Source organism: Sceloporus occidentalis, unplaced genomic scaffold, assembly GCF_023333645.1.
Source record: "Sceloporus occidentalis isolate IW3139 unplaced genomic scaffold, rSceOcc1.0.p SCAF_3, whole genome shotgun sequence".
Classification (NCBI taxonomy): domain Eukaryota; kingdom Metazoa; phylum Chordata; class Lepidosauria; order Squamata; family Phrynosomatidae; genus Sceloporus; species Sceloporus occidentalis.
The window spans coordinates 222630189-222657530 of record NW_028316983.1 but is presented as its reverse complement, the minus strand read 5'-3'; the positions used below and the strand labels follow the sequence as shown (position 1 = coordinate 222657530).

General features: G+C 43.7%; 1 long non-coding RNA gene across 2 annotated transcripts; it reads right to left on the bottom strand.

The window, feature by feature from the left end:
* Positions 1 to 1894: 1894 nt before the first annotated feature.
* On the bottom strand, positions 1895 to 27323 carry LOC149317551 (uncharacterized). 2 transcript variants are annotated; one of them, XR_016280646.1, is made up of 4 exons: positions 27244 to 27323; positions 9977 to 10112; positions 2962 to 3157; positions 1895 to 2430 (listed from the first exon to the last, which is right to left on the bottom strand). It is a non-coding gene; the product is annotated as an uncharacterized LOC149317551 (long non-coding RNA). The 2 variants fall into 2 exon arrangements; XR_016280647.1 differs by lacking the exon at positions 27244 to 27323 and adding an exon at positions 11064 to 11358.
* Between the last annotated feature and the right edge of the window lie 19 nt (positions 27324 to 27342).

Sequence of the window (27342 nt, the reverse complement as noted above, 5' to 3'; positions counted from 1 at the left end):
GGGGTAGCCTAGGGAAAGCCAAAAAAACCTGCATCTTTTTTGGCATTCCGAGGTGAGGAATTAATGTTGTTGTTGTTGTTATTATTATTATTATTACCTGTGTATGAGGCATTCTGGGGTGCCAAGGGAGTAGGATACAGGCTACAGAGATGGCACTAGCTTTCATTTTGGGGTTGAAAATGGGGCCAAGGGCAGATCCTAATCTACAACACTGACCCAAATGCCCACAACACACACACACCCCAGAGGTTTTTAAATTTGACAAGTGGTGCCTGGTCCTTTAAAAAAAAGGGAGGGATGGAAAGAACACTTCTGATGCCCCTATCAGTTCTGCCATCGCGGAACTAACTTTGATTGACAGCCAGGTACCTTCACCTTAAACCCGAATTCTTCAAGAGGGCATTTGTGTTAAAATGCCCCTGATTGGTAGTCAGCACTTGCTTCCAGAGAGATTCGGGAGGGAGCCCCCCGAATTTGACCAGTTCGTTCCAGAGCAATGCCACCAGTGTGAATGAGGCCCTGGTCTCCCTGATTGAGTCTATCCATCTGGCATGTGGTCTTCCTCTCTTTCTACTGCCCTCTACCTTCCCTAGCATCACTGTCTTTTCTAATGAGCCATACATTTTCATTATGTGGCCAAAGTATGACAGTATTTAGTTATCTTGGCTTCCAGGGAGGTTTCAGGCTTGATCTGTTCTAGGACCCATTTGTCTGTCTTTTTAGCTGTCCATGGTATCCTAAGCACTTTTCTCCAGCACCACATCTCAAATGGATTAATTTTCTTCCTATCTTGCTTTCTTCACTGGCCAGCTCTCATCGCCATCCGTAGTAACGGGATACAATGGCTTGGACAATTCTAACTTTAGTGTTCAGCTGTATATCTTTACACATTAGGATTTTATCTAGTTCTTGCATAGTTGCCCTGACTGCAATCACCATTCTGATCAATGTTTGATTCAAGATAGGGGAAATCTTTATTTCAATTTCCTATTCATTCCTATTTCATGACTTGACATATTATTAAAATTACTGCCAAGAAATATCCACTAGGGGGCACATTTTACCAGTCTAATTCAACTCAAAAAGTGCAGTCCATTAAACCAGTGCTACTCAAAGTGGTGGTCCTTAAGACATGTAATTCTGGGAGGCATCCACTGCCTGTCCACACAGCTTCCAGCAGAGAAAGAAACAGTTCTCGCCAACAGGCAGAAATGTGTTACCATTCCCTGGCACATCAGAAAATCATGACTCTTCTCCAGCGTCATAGCCTGAGAAATACTGCATTAAACTTTATACCATACTATACTAGCTTATGCTAGGAGATCTAGAACTGATATAAGGTCATTTTTACTTATGTGGATCACACATTGCTGATTTGTTTAAAACAGTGGGATAGAAAAGGTGCTTAATCCCTTCTCAATCAAATTCACATATAATTCCACTGTATGCTGTGAAAAGAAAGAAAAATACGAATGAAACAACAAATTGTATGCAGCAGGCAGGACAACACACAAGGTACAAGAATTTTAAAACCAAAGCGTGATAGTGGTATAGAAGACTTCTAAACTAGAGTTTGACAGCAGATAGATCAAGATCTTTCGCTAGGTGACATGCAGTAAATTACCAAAAATTTCTAATACCCTTAAAAAAACCCAATAAGCTGCTGAAAGGAAGAAAGCAAGTGGTAGGCGAGTAGTTAGGCGTATAAAACGGCCATGAGTTCAGTTTTGGTCCTGACAACAATTCTTGGACTGGGAGGCAAGCAAAGATACTATGTTCCTTTGTTCAAAGTGTCTGTCCACTCTGCTTTCTGTGCCACTGCTTTCTATTTGGTTGTAGCTAGTGGACAGTGGAGTTCTGTGCGACAGAGAAGTAGATTTTGGATATTTGAAGAGACCCCATTTGACCTAAGCAACAGCTTTAACTTCAAGAGTGCTATCTTTGTTCTCACAGATTAAATCTTGGTGGGATGGGGCAGCTGGATATGACCTGCATGTTTTAAAAATCAGTTTTAATTTCAATTAAAATATTATGTAATTTTTCAAGCCTCAGTATTAACTGTGCAAGTCTATAACTGTCTACTCAGAAGTAAATCCAGCTGAGTTCAAGAGGAAAAAGTATTAGGAATAGTTATACGATTGCAGACTTCTCATTTATTTGATGGCATCTTGGGGGGGAAAGGATAATCTGTTGTAATATAAACAACAGAGGGCTTACATAACCAATGTTAATATTGCTGAGCTCTCCCATTCATCTTCCCATTCCAAGCTTTTTCCAGTCTCTTGCCATGCTTGTATTCCACTTTTGTAATAAACAGACTCGGATGCCGAGGACTCACTGATGACATTCCAGAGAAGTTCAACCACCTCCACCCTACCATCAATCTCAGCCTGGAATTAGCAACCGAACAGGTTCACTTTCTGGACAGCACTGTATAATTACACAAAAGACATCTAATCACCACATTATATCACAGACTCACTGACCACTACACTTACTTACATGCTTCCAGTTTCATCCTAAATACACCATCAAATCCATAGTTTACAGCCAAGCCCTTTGGTACAATTGCATCTGCTCAGATACATAAGATGCCAAACCCATGGAATTGTAACAAGCATTCTTCAGGCTATGGGTACAGTTTTTAAAAAATGGCAAAGATTTGTACCCAGGACTAAAGAAAGTAAATTGCATAACCCCATGAGTGGCCACATACAGCTCCAAGTTGAGACCATTTAGATGTCTCATCAATGAACTACAAGCTATTCTGGAAAATAATCTTGCTCTTGCAAGGATTTTTCATGGCAGATCTTTACTACAGACAGCCTCCCAATCTCAAATGATTACTTACCTACAGGAGGACCCTCAAAAAGAGATGGTAAGATGGGCACAAGATCTTGCTAACTCTCCCCATACATCTACCTTGGGAAATTTAATAACAGACCTAATCACGTTACTCACAATTTTAGAGGTACTCCCACTTGCTCATCCTCTGTCAACAATGCCTTTCAGCACTTTGCATTGGGCAAACCAGCCAGTCTCTGTGCCAGAGGATAAATGGACATAAACAGGCTTTAGCAATGGGAATATACAAAAACCAGTTGCAGAACATGTCAGTATTCCTGGCCTTTGCATCTTGGACCTCAGAACAGCAATTCTAGAATACAAAAACTAAGAAGGATTAGAAACAGCACAATTGGAATATACTGTACTCACAAACGTCAGTCCATCAACAGGCTGAACAAAGACAATGGTTTCCTGGCACACAACACATATAACAACACTAGTCAGCACCACAGCCTCATAAGGGCTCGAATGGCCAGTTTATCACATCTCTCTTCTGGTTCCCACAAAGCATTACACTACATTCCTATAACTCCCTCAACTATTCACATAATTATCTTGGCTTTAGGCAACATCTTTCTTCCTGCCATTGTCCCCCAGCAACCATGGTTAAAACTAACCCTTTCACTTCATCACCATACCCAGAAGCTTTGCTATTGCTATTCACACACACAACTTGCTTATAAAGGTCTCTTCCCAGGCATTTCACTCCATACATCCGATGAACCAGACTTAAATCTAAGGGCAGACAGGCATGAAAGAATGGCCCAGCTGCTCTGGCCATAAGTGGGTTGGAACCCTGCTGTCTGCATGGCCCACTCCCAAGGCTGGCTGTACATGTAGGGGCTGACCAGCGCTGCCAGGAGTCAGTTTATCCTGGCTCTTTTTTGCTCTGGTCCTAAACACTGGAGCACAGCTTCGGAGCTGCTTCCAGCTGCTTTGGCGGCATGCATCTAATCGTTATGCCTTCAAAGCAGCCAGAAGCTACTCCAATTGGCCTGCCTGTTTCACCCCCCAAGAAAGCTGATGCTACCAACTTCTTTCTCTTAGTCTCAAAGGTACAAGACAACTCTCTTTGCAAATAATAATAATAATAAAAATAAAAATATTTGACTGTGTAAAACTTTTTTTTAAAAAGAAGAAGAAAGTTAAACTTGTTTTTTTGGAGAGGGAGGGGAAAAGAAAGGAAAGAGGAGAAGGGATATGGAGAAAGGGAGGCTGGTGAAAACTTTTTGCGAGCAGAAAGGAAAGAGAGAGAGAGAGAGAAAAAACCCAAAACCCCGAATGTGGCTCCTGCATCCAGCCTTGTTTCCTTTTTTGTGACAGAAAAGGGGTGGCTGGCTGCTGCATATTGGGGTGGTTTGAAGAAGAAGAGAGGATAAGAAGAAGGAGGGATTAGATGTCACTTTGACATCTAATCGCCTAAGCGCTTGATTGACAGCTTTAAAAAAAACAGTTCCAGAAAGGCAATAGGAACGGGGAACAAAAAAACCCGCATCAAAATACAACGGCAAAATGTCAATGGGAACAAGAACATGGGTCAAGAAAATCCGAGTCCATTTGCTCCCTTTTCTAATGGGAACTTTGGACCTGATTTGAATATGATTCAGAAACTTGATCCGATCCAGACTCACAGCGAAATGCATCACTTTATATGCCCAGTGGGAATGGGGCCTTTGAAATTGTTATGTGCTACAAAACTGTGTGAAGTAAGATATACACTGGCCCCATGGTATCTGCTGGCGTTTGGTTCCAGGCCTCCCTGTGGATACCAAAATCCATCAATGTTCATGTCCCATTATATACAATGGACTAGTAAAATGGCATTCCTTATATAAAATGGTGAATAATAAGGTTTGCTTTTTGGAATTTTGCTCCCCAAAAACTTTCAAGTCATGGTTAGTTGAACCCGTGGATGCAGAATCCATGGATACAGAGGGCTGACTGTACATTCCTTAGACATTAAATATTGCCTACCTCAATAATTTGCTCCTTCCTTTGAGCAAAAGCCTAGCTCCAGTTACTTTCACGAGAGCCCTGATGCCACAACAAACTACAAATTCCAGAATTCCATAGCATTGAGCCACAGCAGTTAAGTGGTGTCAAACCTAATTATTTCTGCAGTGTGGATGCAACCAAAGGGCACTTGATTTAAATTAAGGAGAATTTAGTGAATATCCTACTGGTCTCTGTGTAACTCATACATGGAATCTGGGTTCAAGACACAGTGTAACTTTTAGGAAATTGAATTTACTTTGCCAGAGCGAAGGCATACTGTCACATTGCTTCAATTTCTAGTGGGGATGGGGTCAAATACATGCAGCTCTGTACCCAAGTTTTGCCTTCACTCTGAGAACCCTCTCTTATGCTTATCACACGAGAAGACATGTGATATTATCCTTATATCCCCCATGGCTTAAAAAAATCTATCCTGCACAATAAAATGTGCTGCTTGGTATTACACACATACATACTGGTACAACCAATATAGAATTTTGCAAAATATTGTCTATGGATATGGAGTCAAGAGCTTCTCTGCTACATTACAAGGGACAATCCCATTACTCAGACAAAAATTATCTGCAGATATAGGAAGCTAAATGCCCAATAGGCAAACTCGGAAAAGAAGGACAAGGCAAGGCTCATGTACTATTGCCAAAATGAAGCAAGGTCACACATTATCACTTTTACTAACTGTGCAACACCTTAAATTTTCCAAGTAATTTACAATCTTTATTGTGACCCTATATAAAATAAAGTAGGCGGGATACACACCGCCATTTAGTACATATAGAATACGTACTAGGGTTAGGAAGGGGCGGTGCTTCCGCACCCCCCTAACCCTAGTACGTATTCTATACGGACAAGATGGCGGCGCCCCTTTCACATGGGCGCCGCCATCTTTGCGTATCGGACGCTGAGCGTCCGTACGCGTCGCGCCGCTTGTGACGTAGCGAGCGCGCCCCTGGCGCCTCGCTACGTCGCAAACGCGACGGTAAAAGAAGCTCCATTTTGGAGCTTCTTTTTCGGTCCGCGCGGGAGTCGGGCCGTCTGAAGGCTCCGGCTCCCCCGCGGACCTACTGGCGGCGGCGGCAGACCGCCGCAAATCGGCGGTATGTACCCCGCCATAGTAGCTTGTGAATATACTACAGTCAGCCCTCCTTATCCACGGCTTCAAGCTTCAAAATATTCAGAAAAAGCATGAATTCCAAATAGCAAACCTTGATTTTCCATTTTATATAAGAGACACCATTTTGTGTATGCCATTTGATTGAATGGGACTTGAGTATCCATGAATTTTGTTATCCACAGTGGTCCTGGGACCAAACCCTAATGAATAACAAGGTCCCACTGTACTTCAGATGACTTCTTGCTTTGCATTTTGTTTGGAATATTCTTAGTGTTTTTCTGTAGTATATGTGACTTCTGTGTGGATCATGCTAGGTGGGTATTAAGTGATCTTTCATCTTGAATTTCCTATTTATAAATCATTGTAATAGTGGCCTAACACTATATAAAAGTGGTAGACAACAATCGGCATATGATCCAACTGTCCCAGTTTGGCAGAGATGCCACCAGTGAATCCTGTGTCATTTCACTTACTCAACTGCTTTTAAAATTACTCCATTTCCCTCAACCACAGCTTATTTCATCTGCTGCAAACTGAACTAAACACGCAAGAGTAGTCTGTGCGCAATAATCTCAGCAGGAGGGAAAGAAGGGGGCAAGGTCTTGCCCTTCCCAACAGGCTCAGGCAAAAATAAACTGCTTCTGCCTCTGCTTGCTTTAGAAAAGGACGTTTTGTTGCTTCTTGCAATGAACAAAGTGAACAAACACACTCTGTAAAAAAAAAAAAAAGGACAAGGAGAGAGCCCTGTCTTGTAGAGATCCCATTTGAATTACAGCACTCCTAGAACATATTAGTTAACTATGGCCCGTTACAAACGGGCCTAAAAGTGCACGCTCCACGTGTGCTAGGGTTAGAAAGGGGCATCCTTTCTGGAGGCCCCCAACCCTAGCATGCGTGGAGCACACACAAAATGGTGGTGGCCGTTCCACACGGCCGCCGCCATTACGACGTCACGACCGCACCGCCTCTATACGGGGCGGATGTGACGTCGTCACGCCATGCCAGGGCGCATAGTGCACCCCTTCCCTGGCCGCAAAAGGAGCTCCGAAATGGAGCTCCTTTTGCCGTTTGCGTCGCTGGGCGCAGCCTTCAGACGGCTGTGCCCAGCGACGCAGAGGAGAAAGGGGAGCGGCCCCTTTCTCCTCCTCCCCGCCACCGCGGGGTGTACTTGGGGCTTGAAGCCCCAAGGACACCCCTTTCCAGGCTGCAGGGAAGGGGCCTTTTGCTGCTTCCTCGCAGCCTGGAAAGCGGCGGATCGGGGCCTCAGCGGCTGCCGCTCTGGCCATTGAGGCCCCGATCCGGCGGGGAAAGGGGTGGGTGCAGGCCGCCACTTTTTGGCGGTCTGTAACCCACCTATATAAGCAAAGATTCTGCCCACCGTTATTTTATTATTTTATTATTGTTTTTAGATTTTATCGTTTGTAATTTTAATGGATAGAATTGTTTAATCCTTTTTTAAGGGGGGATTGTATATATTGTATTTTTAAAGGTTGTATGCTGCTTTGATTGTGGTAACAAAAAGCAAGATAGAATAAAAAAATTATTATTTATTATTATTATTACTAAGGGCCCAAACAAACATGCCAAAAAAAAAGCTGCTTCAGGTCACTTTGGAGGTATGCTGTTTCAATGACACATGCATCTTAAGATGCCAGAGGTTATGCCAAAGCATGGCTTTGGTGCAGCTTCCGGCCTCTTAGGTCGCATGCAGCATTTAAACAACATACCTCCAAAGTGACCCAAAGCAGCTTTATTTTGGCCTGTCTGTTCAGGCCCTTAGCAAAATGCATGAACACAGGAACTCACTGTATCCTGTTTCATTAAAAAAAATAAAATATTAATGTTAAAGTTTGTCGTCTAATACATTTACAAGCATCACTTCTCCAGTAAAAATATCTAAATTGAACAAAATTTCAACAAATTGAAGGGTGCTGTGCTAAGTTCTAAAGGCAGAAACACCTGTGCCCCATTTATGCCTCACATGATCCATAATGATGGCAATTTGAGCGAGAGCATTCAGGGACACAGGCTAAGTAATGGCACTTTGCCAGTTTTCTAGCTATCAAATGTTGTGTCAATATGTAGGAGTATACAGTACACAGGAGAGCCAGTATAGTGGTTTGAGTGTTAACCTACAACTCTGGAAACCAGAGTCCCCATTCAGCCATGGAAACTCACTGGGTGACCTTGGGCAAATTACATTCTCTCAACCTCTGAGGAAGGCAAAGGCAAACCTACTCTTAACAATTCTTACCAAGAAAAACTTGTTAATAGTTTTGCCTTAGGGTCACCATAGGTTTGACTTGAAAGACACATAATAACTTGAAGGCACACAACAACAGTAAACTAACACAGTGAGAAAATGTATATTACACATACCAAACAAGTTCAGAAAGTGAGTCCTGATAGGCTGGTAGGTATTCATTGAGGTACTTACATAAGTTGCTAGGAGTAGGTAAGTAATCTAAAACATTGCTATGGTTCTTCTTGCACTGTTAGTTAGACAAGGCTACCCAAGTCAGCTTTTTACTGGCTTCTTTTTTGTAATCTAGTACAATATCTAAAATTAATGCAAGACCTCGGAAGGATGCAAACTCGACTCAGGCTTGCATCCTTCCGAGGTCACTAAAATGAGTACCCAGACTGTTGGGGGCAAATTAGCTTACTTGCTAATTAGCTTACTTGCTGTTCACCGCTATGATCTTTGGAATAGTGGTATATAAATAAAACAAATTATTATTGTTATTATTATTATATCCAGTTTTATTTATATAAAGACTTATATTTCCCTCTGATCAAGGATCCTGTGTGTTTCACTCAATGATAGAGACAGTTCTAAATAACCATTGTGTTTTATATATTTTTTTAAAAAAAATGAGGAAATCAATCATTTCTTTCTTGTTCCTGGCAGTCCCAACTGCATCCTGAAGCTACCACATCATGTGGTAGACTCTGACTATGCAGATGTCATGACAGTTTTCCCTGCCTGCACAGACACACAGATACACTCCTATGCGCTCCCCAGTCCTTTCTTCTTTCCTGATAAGGACATCTGGAGATCCTGAAAACTTGTATTTTTTGTGACCTTCAAGTTGCTGTAATGAAGATATTACATTCATTTTGGATTTTCTCCGATGGCCAACAGTTATTTTTTGCTTTTTGGGTGATTACTTTGCCATGAAGCTGGTACTGTTTTTGATGTAATATTTAAATTCCTTGCAATACTTCTTCCAAACCACCCAATCTCTATTACTCCAAACAAAAATAAATACACAGACAGAAACACCTCCCAAGTTAGATAGTAGCAGCTTTAAGTAGCAAGACAAAGTATTGTTGTGTTGCCCTCTTTTCATTTTCAAACTATCTAAATTAATCTCATAAAATGTTAATGGAATGGACCCTGACTTTTACCCTGATTAAAAGACATCATACAATGGGGAGGGTACAACAAGCAAGGAAGTGGGGAATGATGTATGGACATGATGATCAGAGGAAGCAATGGGGGGAGGTAGGCCAAAAAGATTAAAAGCTAACATAATTCAGTTCTGATTTGCCTTGAACTTGTTAAGAAAACATGCTAGTAGAACACACTAGAAGGCTAACAAGCAATCATACCATGTCAGGGTAGTGCAAATTGTTCCTCAACTGATTCCAAGGTTTTATGTTGACAATAAAGGTCAGTTCTTAATGGCTTTTGCTTACGAAAACAAAGCATTCATACATACATCACATCACTTGGGATGTAGAGAGAGAGGAAAATGCAACTTGGTTTATAAGTAATCTAAAAGAGTTATCTGACCATCAAAGCTAGGACACTTTAGCACAGCACACTAAGCCAGCATTTTTTAGTACTAATATAGTAGTAATAGTAGCAGCAGTAGTAGTAATAGTAGTAGGCCATCTAGTACAACCCCCTACTATGCAGGAATACTGTCCTGTCTTGGAGGCCAGCCAGAGGCAAAGTACTAAGCAAAGTCCATTAGAGACGAGACAGTAACAGACCTAGACATGTACAGATCCTTTCCAGCCAGTTACAGTTCTCAGGGTCAAGTAGTCCAAGCCAGAAGGGTACAGCAAGTAAGCCAAGACATCAGTCCAAAGGAGCATCCAGTAGAGTGGTCAATTTACGATGTGAGGTCTGAGGAAGAGAATCGGAAAAAGAGCATTACTAGGTGTGTGTGAGAATTAGTGTGTGACAGAAAGTCACTCACACACCAAGAGAGGTACCAAGGACGTGTGAAAGAATGTGTTGAGGCGGCAGCAACATCTCTTCCTGATAACTGGGGCAGTGGCAGGGCAGATGGGGAAAGAAGAAGCAGTGGCGGCTCTGGATGCCCCCCAGGCCACAATCCAGTAAGCGTCTCTACTCTCTCCCTCCTCCTTCAGACAGAAGTTGAACATTCTCCTCACCTTTCTCTTTCCCCCCAGAACAGGAAAATTTGGGGAAGAGAAGGAGTTTAATCTGATACTTAATTTTTATTTTTTGCCTATAACGTGTACATTTGTTATAACTTTTAGGTGGCCTATTGGATTGTTTTGATTATAATACCACATAAAAATATACTCTTTCTCATTCCTGCTCTGCCACTTTAGGAATTCTTTCTTGTTTTTAAAAACTATTTCCCTTTGGAAAGTCTTTTTTTCCCCTCATGCTGTTTCTACCAATTTTTGCTGAAGAACTGTAACATTATATCATTTTTTAAAAATTATATTTAATATTTAACCTGATTATAACATCAACCATATTACAGCATTACATCAATATATATCAATATAGTGTGTACATAACACAAACTTCCATAATGTCCATCTTTTTAAATGGGTTGCTACACTATTATTTCTTAACCTCAGACAACAGTAATTCAATCAGTCCCCCCCCCCCACATCACATAGTTAGTCACACCCATATCATAGAATCATAGAGTTGGAAGACACCACAAGGGTCATCCAGTTCAACCCCCTGCCATACAGGAACCCTCCATCAAAGCATCCCCGACAGATGGGCATCTAGACTCTGTTTAAAGACCTCCAAGGAAGGAGACTCCACCACTCTCCGAGGGAGTTTGTTCCACTGTCGAACAGTCCTTACCGTCAGGAAGTTCTTCCTAATGTTGAGGTGGAATCTCTTTTCCTGCAGCTTGCATCCATTGTTCCGGGTCCTATTCTCTGGAGCAGCAGAAAACAAGCTAACTTCCTCCTCAACATGACATCCCTTCAAATATTTAAATAGGGCTATCATATCACCTCTTAACCTTCTCTTCTCCAGGCTAAACATACTCAGCTCCCTAAGTCATTCCTCACAGGTAGGCTTCCCATATCCCGCCTGGGGGCAGGACTTTCCTGATTTGGGGCGGGTCCGCATGGTCCCGCCCCGGTTTGGCCCCGCCCCCGGGACTCCCCCCCCAGCAAGTCCTGCAGGCTTGGCTGGGGCTTGGAGGACGGCTGTCTTCCAAGCCCCAGCCATGCCCTGGGGGCTCCTCTGCGATCGTGGAGTCCTCCAGGCTTGGCTGGGGCTTGGAGGACGGCTGTCTTCCAAGCCCCAGCCATGCCCCGGGGGCTCCTCCGCGATCGCGGAGTCCTCCAGGCTTGGCTGGGGCTTGGAGGATGGCTGAAGCCAAGCCCCAAACCTCTGCCTGGCTGCCTCCGTCTCTGGGGGGGGGGGAAATCCCGGGGGTGGGGGCAAAACGGCAACGGAGGCAGCCAGGCAGGGGTTTGGGGCTTGGCTTCAGCGAGGCCCCATTCCCTTGCCTTTCTTCCTCCGTTGGCGACAGAGGCAGCCAGGCAGAGGAAAGAGCCTTTCCTCTTTCTCCTCCTCCTCTTCTTCTGCCTCCTTTTCTTCCTCCCCTTCTTCCTCCTCCTCTTCTTCTTCTTTCTCCTCCTCTTCCTCCCCTTCTTCTTCATCTTTTTCCTCCTCTTCTTCTTCCTCCTCTCCTCCTCCTCCTCCTCCCCTTCTTCCTCTTCCTTTTTCCTCCTTTTCCTCCTCTTCTTCTTCTTCCTCCTCCTCCTCTTCTTCTCCATCTCTTCTTCTCCTCCTCCTCTTCCTCCCCTTCTTCCTGCCCTTCTTCCTCTTCCTTCTTCCTCCTTTTCCTCCTCTTCTTCATCTTCTTTCTCCTCCTCTTCTTCTCCATCTCTTCTTCTCCTCCTCCTCTTCCTCCCCTTCTTCCTCCTCCTCTTCTTCTTCTCCTCTTCCTCCTCCTCTGCCTTTTCCACTCTTCCGCCTCTTCAATGCCCAAATATGCTGTTTGGAATGGGGGGGGGGAGGTTAGCCAGAAAGGGAAGTACATTTCTGCCATCTGTCTAGGAACAATGCCAAAATGTCCTCCATTTTGATCATGCCTAAGAAACATGCATTTATATTAACATTTTTTAAAAAATCATCAATTTTTTGCGTGTTCTCCATTTAAAAAAATGTGTCTTACATTTGAAAATTTTGTCCTACTTTTGTCCTACATTTGTCCCAGTTTGGAGGTCCAGAATTATGGCAACCCTACTCACAGGGCATGGTTTCCACACCATTCACTATTTTAGTCACCCTCCTTTGGATACGCTCCATTTTCTCAATGTTCTTTTTTAATTGTGGTACCCAGAACTGGACACAGTATTCTAGGTGGGGCCTGATCAAAGCAGAATAGAGTGGCACTATTACTTCTCTTGATCTAAACACTATACTTTTATTGTTGCAGCCTAAAATTGCATTGGCCTTGTTAGCTGCCGCATCTCACTGCTGACTCATGTTCAATTTGTAGTCTATTTGGACTCTCTTTCACATGTAGTCTCGTTTAGCCAGGTGTCACCCATCCTATATCTGTGCATTTCATTTTTCCGCCCTAAGTGCAGTACCTTACATATCTCCATGTTGAATTTCATTTTGTTAGCTTTGGCCCAGCTTTCTAGTCTATTCAGGTCATTCTGAATGTTGATCCTGTCCTCTGGAGTATTAGCTACTCCTTCTAACTTGGTGTCATCTGCAAATTTAATAAGGATGCCCTCAATTCTGTCATCCAAGTCATTGGATAAAGATGTTGAACAGCACTGGGCCCATGACAGCGCCCTGTGGGACCCCACTGGTCACTTCTCTCCAGTACAAAATGGAGCCATTGTTGAGCACCTTTTGGGTTCAGCCAGTCAACCAATTACAAATCCAGGGCACATTCTGCACGCGCGCAAATTACGTACTAGGGTTACGAAAGGGCATCCTTTCCGGACGCCCTAACCCTAGTACGTACAAAATGGTGGCAGCCTATACACATGGGCACCACCATTTTGACGTCGTGGACGCCTAGCATCCGCACGTCACACGGCAGAAATGATGCTGTGAGTGCGCCATTGACGCTTTGCAATGCCATTTCGCGCCGCAAAAAGAAGCCGCTTTTTGCAGCTTCTTTTTGCTGCACAAAGGAGCCGTGTGGTTTGTCTGCTGCGGCTCCTTTGCACAGCAATCACGGGTGCTGGCAGAGCGCCCTTTTTGGGCGCTCTGTAAAGTGCCCAAGTAACAGTTACTTTGTCTAGCCCACATTTTACAAGCTTGTTTGCAAGAATGTCATGGGAAACCTTGTCAAAGGCCTTACTGAAATCAAGATATATTAAATCCACAGCATTCCCTTCATCTATCAAGCTGGTAATTTTATCAAAGAAAGCAGTAAGATTTGTCTGGCATGACTTTGTTTCTCTGAAACCCATGTTGTCTTTTTGTGATTATGGCATTGCCTTCTAGATGTTCACAGACTCTCTGTTTAATGATCTGCTCTAGAATCTTTCCTGGTATTGATGTCAGACTAACTGGACGATAATGGTTGGGATCCTCTTTTTTTCCCTTTTTGAATATTGGGGACAACATTTGCTCTCCTCCAGTCTGCTGGGACTTCTGTTCGGCAGCAGTTCTCAAAGATTATTGCCAAATTACATTTGCCAGTTCGTTTAATACTCTTGGATGTAGTTCATCTAGTCCTGGAGACTTATATTTATTTAGATTAACAAGATATTCCTGTACTATCTCTTTGCTTAGTCTGTGCTGAAATCCCCCCTATTCTGTCCTCTGCTCCATTATCCTCAGGTTGAGCACCCTTTGCCTTTTCTGAGAAGACTGAGACAAAGAAGGTGTTCAGTAATTCTGATTTTCTCTGTCCCCTGTTAGCATTTTGCCATCTTCTCTATGCAGTGGCCCTACCATTTCCTTCTTCTTCCTTTTGCTGCGGACATATCCATAAAAGTCCTTTTTTATTGTTCTCAACCTCTCTAGCAAGCCTGAGTTCATTCTGCACTTTAGCTTTTCTGACTTTACCTCTACACAGGCTAGCTATTTGAATTTCCCTTTGGTGATTTCCCCATTTTTCCATTACTTATACATGTTCCATTTAAAACTTAGCTCAGTTGAAAGTTCCTTAGTCATCCATCCTGGTTTCTTGAGACACCTCGCATTTTTCTTCCTCACTGGAACGGTTTAAAATTGTGCCGTCAGTATCTCTCTTTTGAGAAACTCCCATCCATCTTGAACTCCCTTCTCTTTTATTATTCCTGACGATGGGATCGCCCCCAGTATTTCTCTAAGTTTACTGAAATCAGCTCTCCTAAAGTCTAGAATGTGTGTCTGACTGTGCCTGGCGTCTCCTTTCCATTGTATAACAAACTCCAGGAGAACATGGTCACTTCCACCTCCAAGATATTTAATAATACAGTAATAGAATATTTTATGACCCTCTTCCAAAACAACCTGGATATCCTTGGAAACTGTCCACCTGGGTTGAAAATGTTGCTGGTGAATGCTAGGTCAATGAACAGTAAAACTGCTGTCATTCAGCACCTGGTCCTGGAAGAGTATGGTGACCTGGCATGTATCACAGAGACCTAGTTGGATGAGGCTGGAGTGGGGATGGGTAATCTTTCTCAACTTTGTCCACCTGGGTCATCTGTGCAGCAGCAGGCAAGACCCAGGAGGCAGAAAAGTGGAGTTACAGCGGTCTGGCAGGATTCCACCCACCTGGTCAGGTTTTGGGTTCCAGTGTGCACATCTGAAGCTGGGTGGCTGGATCCTGTTGGTTTACCACCCACCCTGCTGCTTAACAGTCTCCCTTCTTGAGCTAGCCAGGGTGGTCTTAGGGTTGGTGTTGGTGTTTCCTCAGCTTATAGTGCTTGGAGATTTCAACATCCATGCTGAGACTGCCCTGCTGGAAGTGGCTCAGGACTTCAAGTCTGCCATGACAACCAAGGGCCTGTCCCAAGTGGTATCTGGACAACTCATGCTGCTGGACACACTCTGGACCTTATTTTCTGTACTGGATAGGGTGATGGTAATTTGGAGGTGGAGGAACTGTTTATTGTCTTGAACAGTTAGCAATAGCGATAGCAAGTGCATTTCTATACCACTTATCAGTGAATGAACACTCCTTAAGTGGTTTACACTGTGTAAGCCAATTGCCCCCAACAAGCTGGGTACTCATTTTACCGACCTACAAAAGGATGGAAGGTTGAGTGGACCTTGGAACCCTCCTCTAGGATCGAACCTATAACATTTTGGCTGTAGTACCAGCATTTAATCACTGTGCCATCAAGTCTCCTTACTACTTGGTGGGCTTTAGAACTCAGTTCCCCTGCAGAGGTGGAGGACCCATTAAGATAGTCCACTCCAAGAGACTTATGGATCTGGGTGGATTCTTGATGGCTCCTGGAGAGTTTCTCACTGTTAGGAAGTTCCTCCTAATGTTTAGGTAGAATCTCTTTTCCTGTAGCTTGTATCCATTGTTCCGGGTCCTATTCTCTGGAGCAGCAGAAAACAAGCTTTCACCATCCTCAATATGACACCCCTTCAAATACTTAAACAGGGCTATCATATCACCTTTTAGTGGCCAGGAGTGCATTTGGATAGTGAAAGCCTGTGTGCCAGCTGTGCCCATTCCTGGAAAAGTGAGATCTGATGACACATAATGTAGTTACATTTTAGTTGGACTACTGTATTCTACCTTTGAAGAGTATTTGGAAACTTCACCTGGCCGAAACAAATGCAGCCAGCCTGCTAACTAGGGGTGGCTACAGAAAAGACACCATTCCCATGTTGCAACACCTTCACTGGTTGCCAATTATTTCCAGGTGCAATTCAAAGTGCTGATTTTGATCTATAGAGGTCCAGGTTATCTGAAGGACCATATTCTCCTTTACAAAGCTACTCACATTTTGAGATCTGTTGGGAAGGCCTTCTCTCTGTCCCACTACCTTCACAGGTACATCTGGGGGGAATGCAGGAAAAGGCCTTCTCAGTGGCTGCCCCAAGGCTCTGGAACTCTTCTCTTAGAGACGTTAGACTGGCACTCTCCCTATTCTTGTTCTGCAGAGATGAAGGCCTTTCAACAGGCTTCTGAAGACTGAGTATACAAGGCCCATGCCATCTAAACAACGCGCTGGAGTTTTTTCATGCTATTTAATTTAATGTATTTATTTCATTTATACACCAATCATCTCCTGGAAAGGAACATTTTGTTGGACTGTGTGTGTATGTGTAGTGTATGTTTCAGTTTATGTATATTGTTCTACCTTGCTGATTTAGATGGTGACACTGCTTGCTGGGATTATCAGGTAGGGAACTCTAAGGCTTAAAATTTTATCACCATCTATTGTGATAACTTTATAAAGGTTAAGTAGTTACTTACCTACCCTTCAAAATGTAAATTCTTTGAGTATCTTTTACCAAGCTAGTATGCTTTTCCATGAAGTATGTTTTGGCCCAGTTGACCAAACCATCTGCAAGTACTTCTGACATGGAGCATTTTTTCTTGAACATGGGAAATGACTTGGGGGTCCATGCTTAGTGCTAAGAATTGGACTAGATATGTAGATTCCTTCTTATCTTATTTTTATTTTTTTGTGAACTGCTTTGATGACCACCAAGTAATGTACCAGAGAAAACTGGCAGAGCAAGAGTTTATGGTGCATGGGGAAAGGAAAGATAATGCTCCCTTAAATGTTTCAGCTCCTACCAAAAACAGTAGACTTCCTATGACAACCACATACAATTTAATCTTACTTGGTATCACTGAAAATGATGTTAGCAAGGTATCAAAACCTTTGCTAATCTGTGAAGATTATGCTAGCAATTGATCGCCCTCATTCCTAAAAGGAGAGTTTGTCATCCATAATTTGGATGTGGATACAAAGAATCTTAATGTTACACATAAACTACCTTTTACATTTCTTTCAGAGCACTGTGCCCCCAAACTACCAAGAAATCCCTTAACTTTAAACACCGATTTACTAGCCTAATTCAAGAATTGCCACTGATTATCCTCTGCTGAACAGGGACAGACAAAGTAGCTGGCAACAAATATTAGGAACTGACACTGCTTTAAAATAACATCCATACATTCCAGTGAAAAGAATCCTGCTCAGGTGTCACGTCCCTTGGTTCAGGTACGGATCAATCATAGGCGGGTTACAGACGGGCAGGGGAAGACATCTTGAAGGTGTCTTCCCCTGAATACAGCGGTTCCAGACCGCCTGCCCCGGGGGCGTGGCTAAGGTGGATGGGGCTTCCACACTGGGGGTAGTGAAGACGCCTTACCTAGGGCCATTTCTTACCCGCAGCTTCCATACCGCCGCCTCACAGGACGCTGCAAAGAGAGAGGCAGCTTCCGCACGGGCGGCCAAAAACGCGGCTTTTTTTTCTTTTGCCAGCTGGTGGATGCGCAGCTGCGGCAGTCAGCACCGGCGGCAGAAAGCATATGTGCACATTTAAAGCGCCCAGGCCCCTTTAAACTTTTCCCTCCGCCCTACCCAAGAACAAAGGTGGCCTCCTGCCAGCTGGTGATCAGCTGGTGTTGGCATCCTTGTCCGCTTGCACGTTGCCAGTCTCACCGGCATCATGGATGCCTCCTCTCCTTTGGTCCCCGTGCTCTTGCTGAATCTGCAATGCACAGCCACAGCTGTCGCTGCTGCCACCGCTGTCCCCCTGCCATCCCCCATCACTTCCCTTGTACATATGTAAATATTTAAAGTTTTAGCGTTTTTTTATTGTTAGGTGAAAATGGTGCAGGAATGTGTGTTCACTTTAAATTCCAAACTTTCCACAATTCTAGCAGCGCATGCGTACATGTTGCTCTAGGGTTAGGGTTAGGGTTAGGGTTACGAGCATTAAAATAGAGTGCAGCTGTGCTGCAGCTTCCACATCTGCATGGCATCTGACGCTCTAATTAGAGCCTCGGTGCAAACTGCGCATGTTCCAGGACCCCGACTCATTATGTGACGCAGCAGACATGGAGCTTTTAAATGGGCAACTTAAATTAGCGGCGTAACAATTCTGGTGTACCGGTGCAGCAGCTTATATACGGAGATGCGCACGTACGCCGCTAATCAAAAAGAAGCGGAAAAAAGCGGCACCTTTTTAATGCCGCTTCTTCCCGCTTGGGGCGTGCAGGAGGCGCGTTCATGGCGGCATTCAGGTAAGGGCCGTCTAAAGGCTATACCTTCATGACGTCATGAGCACACCCCTTTTTGCCTGTCTGTAACCCGCCATAGATTAACTTCCTGCCATTTTAGAAAATCAGCCTTAATTCCTCATAACAAAGACACCACTACTGTCACTTTCATTTAGAAAACGAGGTAGGGAACTGCTGAGGAAATATAATATTGTTACACTGGATAGGAATCAAAGAGGATGTAAACAGAACTCTTGGCCTTTCACCTACATAACGCTGTGTAAATATTTCCATTTATTTTCTCTTTTTCACAACAGTCCCTATTTCTGGGCATGTGATGATTTTGGCAAAGCATGCTGAGTTCACATTTGTCCATGAACTAAATGTATTTGCCTAACAAGGGAAACAGACGGCATCAGATTTCAACTATTAATCTGTGTTAGGATTCAAATTATTAAATCTTTCTCACACACACAATTTTGAGAATGATTTTCTTGTGTGGCACAACAAGCAACAACCACATGTTTATCACATCTTCATTATTTTAATAGGACTGCTGTGGTCAGCCTAGTTTTCAAATGCTGCTCAGAGAAGAATCTAGAGAAATTGCAGACAAAAGTCAGTGGTAGAATAGCTGTGGTCAGCTGCACTTGTCTGACTCACGGCAGCACTGACATAGGTAGAAATGCTATAAGAAAATGCAGCTGATTTGATAAAAAGCAAGTGACACTTTGCTATAAGCTGCTGGCTAAAAAAACAGACAGATTCTTCCTCAAATTATTATAGAATCATAGAGCTGGAAGAGACCATGCAGGAACTCACAATCAAAGCATCCCTGACAGATGGCCATCAAGCCTCTCTTTAAAGACCTCCAACAACCTCCATTAAACCTCAACAACATGCAAAATAGGTAATAGATACAAATAATATCTCTCACCAGGCAGCCCATTGGCACTGCACAAAAACTTCACAACTATCCTGCATCGGGTGTGAACAGATATATCAGTCACTAAAATATACATACATACATACACACATGCCATGAGAGGGGTACAATTCAAGGTTTTTAAACTGCAAAATGGAAAAACAGAGACTGAAGAGAGGAAGGGTCAAGATATGGGGGGAAAGAAGAGACAGGCTAGGAATAATATTGTAAGGGCAGAAAAAAGTACATTAGAAGAATGCTGAGATTTGGCAGTCATGGTGCCCATGTGTCCTACTTTACTGAATACAGTTCCCTGTCTAAAATGTTATTTCATCCAAGTCTTGTTTAAAGATAACTACAAGAAGGAAGAGCAAGGGTTTAAAGTTGTCTATCACCACTTGGCATAGCCAGAAGTCATCTAGTCACAGTCTTCCCCACTATAATAAGACTGTTGTAATGCTTCTTAAATTTGCAGGCATGCATTTAAATTAACATATGCACATTTTATATTCTCTTTTTTTAATCATGCAAGCACTTTCTCTTTCTTGGAGACTAAGTAGATACCTTAGTCATGGTGGAGGGGAAATGGGCAAGATGGACCCAGTAAGAGTGGACACCATTTGAAATAAGTGCATGAATTGGCCACAAAGTTGGATGGTATGTCTTGTAGGGCAATTCAAGTTTCCTAAGGCTTTAGCCCTTGTTAAGGAAACAAAAATATTTAAATATCAAAAATATCAAAGCCAAGCCTGTTAGGCTCTAGCTTTAAATTAGTGGAGTAGTAGCGGAATAGCAGAAAATGTGTCCTTGTCTAACTATGGCGGGTTATAGACCGCCGCTTTGAGGCGGTCTGCCGCCGCCGCCGCTTGCTCCGTAAGGGAGCCGTCGCAGCCACACCGCGCAGCTCCCTTACGGAGCAAAAAAGAAGCTCCAAAATGGAGCTTCTTTCTGCGGCGCCTCTGTGACATCGCGAGGCGCCAGGGGCGCATTTGCAACGTCACAGGCGCCGTGACATGTTCGGACGCACAGCGTCCGATACGTAAAGATGGCGCCGGCCGTGTGGAACGGCCGGCGCCATATTGTACGGACAGAGTCCGTATTAGACCCAGGGGCGTCTAGAAGAGACGCCCCTTTTTTAAAATGGGATGTCCTGCGGACGTCCCAAGTGCCGGTTTGTAACCGGCCCCAGCTTCTCTAAAAGCTGAGACTGACTCAAAAATAACAAACACAAGTAGCTTCCAGTTTAAACAAAAGCTTACTAATGGCTTTATCTACATATATGTAGAAGCTATATCCTAACCTAGCAAAAGGTAAAGAAGAATTCTTTATCTCACCATCTTTCCAAAGAAAGTTGAGGAAAGAGGAAGATGCAGAAACAACAGTTCAGGAGAAAAATCTTTGAGTGTGTTAGTGAGTACTTCCCAAAACCTGGAGAAATCTGAATCACATGGTTTGTTTTCCAGTTTGCAAAGTTATTGCTTCGTGATTCAGTCGGAGCAAAATGGGATGTTTGCAAGAGGGGAGACAGCAGAATTTGCATGCATGAAAATCTATCTAAGGAGGGGAAGAGAGAATGCACAGAAAAACCCCACTTTCAACAAGCCTAACCTATTTAGAAGAGAAGACTAGCAGGTGAAGGTTGGGTTTGGTTGGGAGGGGGTTGTTGTTTTGTTCTGTTTGGTAACTGTGGTCTCAACTGGCATTGCACATGTGATGTTTTTGTTCTGGTTTCAAACATCTGTACAGAAAAGGATTTAAAATGAAATTTCTGTTTCTGGATCCTATTTAATTTTTACTGAACCTTTCTCTTCCAGTATCCATGCCAACTAGAAAATCCACATGGCAGAGAAAGATGTTCTGCATGCAGACACATACTGCTTCCTCCCCTCTAGTGTGCTGCTAATTCTGATACTGCAGAGCGCATAGGCAAGGGAAAAGAAGCCTTCTAGTTCATCCTGTAGCAACAATACAGTTGAGGGCCAAATTATCTGTGATGTAATGTGCTTCTAGATTTAATGTGCACATTTTTAAAATGAAAACAGCGATGATTGGGAAAGGGGGGGATGATAATTATTCTGCCGTAGTCTGAGAGAGAAATAATTCTTTGTAGCTGCCATTTGTATACATAAGGAATCTCCCAATGACAACAGGGGATGAATGGATTCAACTACTGTTCCCCACCTTCTATAGTCATCTTAACTATCCCTCCTCACACCACAAGGAAACACTATCCACATGTTTAAAAAACATGCATGTTAAATTCATAAATGCCACTTCTAATTTCCTACTTTCTAGTAGAATCTTCAGGAGACAGAGACAATTCTCATGAATGGAATCTTGAAAGCAGCAACTGTCCAAAATAAAGCCCTATGCAGAAAATCCATGTGATTCAGAAAGACCATTAAAATTCACATATGTTCATCTAAAAGGCTGAACACATTCCCTGTCTTCTCAACATATAAACTTCATATAAAAAGAACATATAAAAAGCCAAAGAAATGATCCCTGTTCACACTTAATAATTATACATTTCCAATCTATTATCATTAGATGATTAGGTATCATCATATGGTGTGATAATATCTCATCAATTTTGCAAGCACTTGAATACTACAAAAAAAAGTTCCCATTAAAACTAGGCATGAATTTATAAGAGGTCGCTTTTTATACAGATGGCAGTTTCAATAAAGAGCCCTTGCAAAGAAAGGTGCTAATCAAATGTGGGAAATAAAGGTTAAGATTCTTATTCGGACTAACTTTATCTAGATGGCCTTGGATAAGTCACACTCCCAGCTGAGGGACTGATTGGTACAAGGCCACTTAATACGTTTTACGCTGTGCTATGATGCTAACAAAATTCACCCACATTCAAAAGTAACACTGCTTGTGTGTATATGTGCCTTCAAGTTGTTACACATGGGCCCATTTATTGGCTAAAAGCATGTTACTTAAACATGTAGTTAACCCATATATACCATCCCTGAGCCGCCACATATACATTCAGTGTAAGTTCTTCTTGCACATCCATTTACATTGCATTCAAAGAGGGGGTAAACACAAGAGCAACACAGGGAGTACAATTTGTGTCTGGAGGAATAATGCTTGTGCAAAATTATCACATCTTACATTGCATCTGTATTTGAGGAACATCAGTGTATACAAATACAGGGGTAGCCATGCTGACCATAACATCTACAGAGTTAGTGCACCTAATTATTCAGACGTCAATGGGCTTAGGCTACGCCTTACAACAAGGCATCTAGTTGAGAGTGGTAGAAGCATGAAAATAGAGGAGGATATGACAGATTTAAGAGTCAGCATGTAGTGGTTTTTTGTGCTTTGAGTATTGGGCTAGGACTCTCTAACTCAGACAGATTCATTATCTGTGACTTTGCAGAGAACAGGAGATAGAGTTAAAATCAGAGAGAAACAAAGCCTTAAGAATCAAGAAAAGTAATTTAGGCCCAATCCAGATGGCCTTTGCGGCGCCCCCATCATGTGCTAGGGGTTGGCGGAGGGCACAGCACCCATACTGGCCTCACCCCTAGCACATGACGAGGGTGTCAAAATGACGGTGCCCTATACACAAAGGCGCTGCCATTTTGACGCAACAGACGCTTAGTGTCCGCATGTCACTCCCCCATAAGGACGCCACGAGTGTGCCATTGGTGCACTGCGATGTCCTTATGGCACCGCAGAAAGAACCCGCTTTTTGCAGGTTCTTTTTGCTGCACGAGGGAGCCACACGGTTTGTCCGCAAAACAAGGCGCGGGCAGACCGCCCTTTTTGGGCGGTCTGTATAACGCCTTAGACTAACAATTAAAGCCAGAAATTCGGTCCATAATTCTAGGTACCACATATAACAGGAAGTGTATACTGCCTAAATACTCAGAAGGCACCACACCCTGTCTAATCTCATAAGCTAAGCAGCATCAGCTCTGGTTAGTACTTGGATGGGAGACAACCAACAAATACCAGGTGCTGTAGGCTATATTTCGGGGGAAGGAAGTGGCAAAAACCCCTCTGAGAACTCCTTCCCTCAGAATACCCTATGAAATTCATGGAGTTGCCATAAGTCAACAAGTGACTTGAAGGCACATGTGCACGCATGTGAAACAGAAAGGCAGCCACCATATTTCAATATCTCAAATTTAACAAGCCACAACTCTATCCACAAAACACAGCAGAAGACCAATGTGCTATTAAAAGCATTACAGCATTCCTTGTTATAGATGCTATCATCTTGAGGTCAGTCAGCCTTGGCAGTGTGACCATCCCAGGTCAGTTGAAATGGGCCTTTTCCTGTAGCCTCCGCCCCAAGGTTGGCATTCTTACACCAGAGCTAGTGCTTCTACCACAGGAAGCAGCTGGTTTAGAACTCAGTTCCCGTCATTCTTCTAATATCTACAAATTCCAAAACCCTGGTGCCACATTCCTTAAGTAAATAAGGAGCATTGAATATTGCCACACCTAACAAGACAGCAGAGACATAGTAATGTGAGCTTATCACAAAATGAAAATAGTGGCTTGTGGTATCTGGATGACTTTGGCCTGTTACAGACTGCCAAAATAAAGCTGCTTCGGGTCTCTTTGGAGGTATGCTATTTAAATGATGCACATGGGTCCTAAGAGTCCGGAGGTCGTGCCAAAGCCACACTCCATTCCTAAGCACTGGAGTGCAGCTTTGGTGCAGCTTCCAGATTCTTAGGATGCATGCATCATTTAAACAGCATACCTCCAAAGAAACCCGAAGTAGCTTTATTTTGACAGTCTGTAACAGGCCTATGACATTAATTGCAGAGTATGAAATCTTATGCTGTCTTAACTTTATAATGAGTTAAGGTGCCACAAGTCTTTGTTGTTATTTCCCTAGGGACAAAGTATAGTATTTTCTCTGAGAAAGATGGGCGTAGTTGTATATTGTTGTTGTTGTTGTTAACTGCTCTTGAGTCAACTTCGACTCATGACAACCCTGTGGATGAGACATCTCCAAGTCCCCTTGTCCTCAGCCGCTCCGCTCAGGTCCTGTAGGCCCATGCCCATGGTCTACCAGATTGAGTCTAACCCTCTGACATGGTTTGGTCGATTTTGGTTTGCACCTGACATGTAGTCTTCCTAACTTTCTATTGCCTTCCACATTTCCTAGCATCATTGTCTTTTCGAAGGATTCATCTTTCCTCATGATGTGGCCAAAATACAACAGCCTAAATTTAGACATTTTGGTTTCCAGGCTTACTCTGCTCTAGGACCCATTTGTCTTCTTGGTTGTCCATGGTATTCGAAGTACTTTCTTCCAGCACCACATCTCAAATGAATTAATTTTCTTTTTATTTGCTTTCTGCACTGTCCAGTTCTCTCATCTGTACACAATGATGGGAAATGCAATGGCTTGAACGATTCTCACTTTAGTATTCACAATAAGATCCAAACAATGATACCTTTATTGGGATAACCAAAATGCACAGTGAAATGCACACAATGTGACTTCAGAAGCCTGAAACATGTAATTGTGCATTTTGGTTTGGCCAATAAAGGTATCACTGGGTGTTACTGGACTTGTTATATGGTCAACACAGCTATTTCTAAATGTTCTTTTAGTATTGATAGTTATGCCTTGACACCGTTTGATCTTGGCTGCATCCGCACTGCAGAAATAATCCAATTTGACACCACATAGCAGCCTACCATGGCTCAGTGGTATGGAATTCTGAGAATTGTAGGGGGTTTCTTTTTTAGACATTTAGGCGCATTACAAACCGCCATAAGGGACGTCCTCAGGACGTCCTAGGTTTAAAAAGGGGTGTCACTTCTTGACACCCCCAAGCCTAATAACGAGGCAGCACGGACGTGACGCCATCGCGCCGTGCGAGGGCACTTAGTGCGCCCTTTCATCGGAGCAGGAAGGAGCTCCGAAACGGAGCTCCTTCCTGGTCTTGCCTCGCTGGGCGCAGCCTTTAGATGACGCAAGGAAGAAAGGGGCCAAGCTGCCCCTTTCTCCTCCTCCCCACCGCTGCGGGGTGTCCTTGGGGCTTGAAGCCTTTTGCTGCTTCCCTGCGGCCTGGAAAGCGGCGGATCGGGGCCTCAGCGGCTGCTGCTCTGGCCACTGAGGCCCCGATCCGGCGGGGAAAGGGGTGGGTGCAGGCTGCTGCTTTTCGGCGGTCTATCAGAGAGCTCTGGTGTCACAATTAACTACAGTTCTCAGAATTCCACAGCCCTGTGCCAGTGCTGTCAAACTGGTTTATTCCTGCAGTGTGGATGCAGCCTTAGTCTAGCTCTTTCACAGCACTTGTATACCATACATATATGAGAGCCAGTGTGGCTTAGTGGTTTGACTCTTGGACTACAGCTCTGGAGACCAGGGTCTGTTCCCCAGCTTAAGCACAAACCCCACTGGATTGACCTTGGGCAAGGTATATGCTCTCAGCCTCAGGGGAAGGCCATGGCAAACCTCCTTTGAAGCAATCTTGTCAAGAAAACCCCATGATAGGTTTGCCTTAGGGTGACCATAAGACAGAAAGTACTTGAAGGCCCACAACAACAATAACTGTACAAAGGGCCTTGTGGCCTCAAAAAGGGTGAAGACATACTGGACTGCAAAGGAAGTATCTTTTTGTGTTGCAAATGGATGTTAAGTTTCCTGGACTTTGAGAATCTCCCAGTTGCCGCATGGCCAGGAGGAGGAGATGCCAGCCTGCAAGAAATACCCCTCCATATCATCAGAACGAAGAACAAAAACAGCAAAATGCAGGCCTATGACTAACGTCTTCATTTTTTTGGGGGGTAGTGTATGGTTTTTAACGCCTTGCTTGATGAAAAAGCCAGTGGAGCTTTGAAAGGTTGCAACAAGTAAATTGTGAATTTTGGTTGGCCCCATAAAGGTATCAATGTTTGGTGGATTTTGGATGTTATTGGATAATAAGAATAAGCCACTGGAGTATTCATATTCTTCTTATAAGAAGTCAGTGGAGCTTTGAAAGCTTGCAACATGTATATGTACATTTTGCTTGGTTCAATAAAGGAATCAGTGTTTGGTGGATTGTTGAAGTTATTGGATAAGAAGAATAAGAAGCCAGTGGTGTGTTTTTACTCTTCTAATAAGAAGCCAGTGGAGCTTCGAAAGCTTCTAACATGTATATGTACATTTTGGGTTGGCCAAAAAAGGTTTATGTTGGAGTTTTTTATGTTATTGGATTATCCATATATGATATCTCTAGAGGAGCAATTCCCCAAACTTTGGTCCTCCAGGTGTTTTGGACCTCAGCTCCCAGAAGCCCTAGCCAGCTTGGCCATGAGCCAGGAATTCTGGGAAAGGAAGTCCAAAAGAACCTGAGGGTGAGGGGTGGGGCAAACTTTGGGAACCATTACAGATTGCTCCTCCATATGTATTCCACTTCAGCTCCCAGAATTCCTCTCTGCTGACCAAGCCGGCTGGGGCTTCTGGGAGTTGAAGTCCCACATCACTTACAAGACTTATAGTTTGGGAATCCCTGCAAGAGGGAAGGGGAAAGGGTCCCTAAACACACTGCAGAAATAATCCAGTCTGGGACTGCTTTCATTGCCCTGGCTCAGTGCTAGGGAATCCTGGGAACTGTAGTTTGTTGTGTGAGCTCTTTGACAGAGAAGAATCAACGTCTCACAAAACTACACTTAGTATTGAGGGTAGGTACTAAAACAAAGGACAGTACTTGCCCATAGAGAACCATGGAGAACACTTGCCCATAGGGGAATCGCTGGAGATTGCTTGCCCCAGAGGGAAACACGTCCCAGCACTGAGCCAAATGAAGGGGTTGTTTCTGCAGCCTAGCTGTCCTTTTCCCTACTGCCAACCACCCTCCTCCTCCTTTGCCTCTCCCTGAGGAAGAGGAGGAGGAGGAGGAGGAGGAGGAAGGGGAAGAGACGTGACACTGACTCAGCCTGAGAGAGAGAGAGAGAGAGGGACTTACCCAAGGGCTGCCCTGGGAACACGCCGCCATGGCTCCCGCTCCACGCTTCCGGGCAGGCGCTGATCACGCGTGGAAGCCTCTCCCCATTGGCCGAAGCCT